This window comes from Anneissia japonica, unplaced genomic scaffold (genome assembly GCF_011630105.1).
Source record: "Anneissia japonica isolate Jap-2015-1 unplaced genomic scaffold, ASM1163010v1 scaffold287748_len1686314_cov196, whole genome shotgun sequence".
In the NCBI taxonomy this organism is placed as follows: domain Eukaryota; kingdom Metazoa; phylum Echinodermata; class Crinoidea; order Comatulida; family Comatulidae; genus Anneissia; species Anneissia japonica.
Window position 1 is genome coordinate 1,155,970 of NW_022727190.1, and position 1,182 is coordinate 1,157,151.

Sequence of the window (1,182 nt, forward strand, 5' to 3'; positions counted from 1 at the left end):
ACATTTAGACCCAAGAATTATTACACTTAGACCCTTTTTTACATTTAGACCCAAAACTCATTACACATAGGACCTTTATTACATTTAGACACAAAAATCATTACACTTAGAACCTTTATTACATTTAGACCCTAAAATGCATAGGACCTGTATTATATTTAGAACCAAAAATTATTACAATGGGCCATCGATCATTTGTCAATCATGGCCATTATTACAGTTAGGACATTGCACTTAGGACCTAAATATATTTATTTATACATTCTTTCATAATGTATGCATGTTCTGCTGCCTTCCTTTCCCTTCTTTCACGAGCCATCGAAATTGTCATACTGTTGGAGTCTTGCGCTCTACAATAAGTTCTGAATATCCCTTGACCCGCGGGATTTGTCTAGGCCCCTCACCTAGGCCCATAGCACCAATTCAGAATCTGAATGCCAATATGCCAACATTCAAATCTTTAATTAATTTTATTATTATTTTTATACAACAGAAATCTATCGCTTACCAATTATACAACAGGTCTTATCTTACTCGAATTACAAAAGACTGCAAGATTGAGCCACCAACTCTGCTTATATCATTTATTCATTTAATCGAATCAAAATAGCATATACATGACCAAAATATAAACAATCTATTAATTAATTAATTACATATATAGAAAATTAAAATAAAATAATTATAGGTGGAAAATTACGATAGTTAAAAGCTTTCACATAGTGAAATTATAATAAATTCATAATTGGGCCTATATTTCATCTTCTTTCTAAATAAGATTACATTATTACATGTTTTAAGTTAATTGTCGACATCATTCCATAATTTAGGTTCATTGATCCTAATAAGAAATTGGTTTCTTCTCAGTCTAACAAAAAGGAACATTGAGTGAATACGAGTTCTTTAAAAAGTAATCATGAGTATTTACATAATTCTTGAATAATGAAAGTATGGAAGTGAGAAGTTGACATTAAAATGATTGAAACATAAAAGAAGTAACTTCTAATTTGTATAAATCTGTGATTTAATTTTTAAATATTTAGTTTCTTAAACGAAGGTTCTGATACCGATGCAAATGAAGTTAAGTTATTTATTCTAAAATAAAATTGCAATTTATCTAGCTCAGTGAAGAAGATGTGGTAGAACTATGCCTAAGCGAACATAAACCGGTTTATATATATA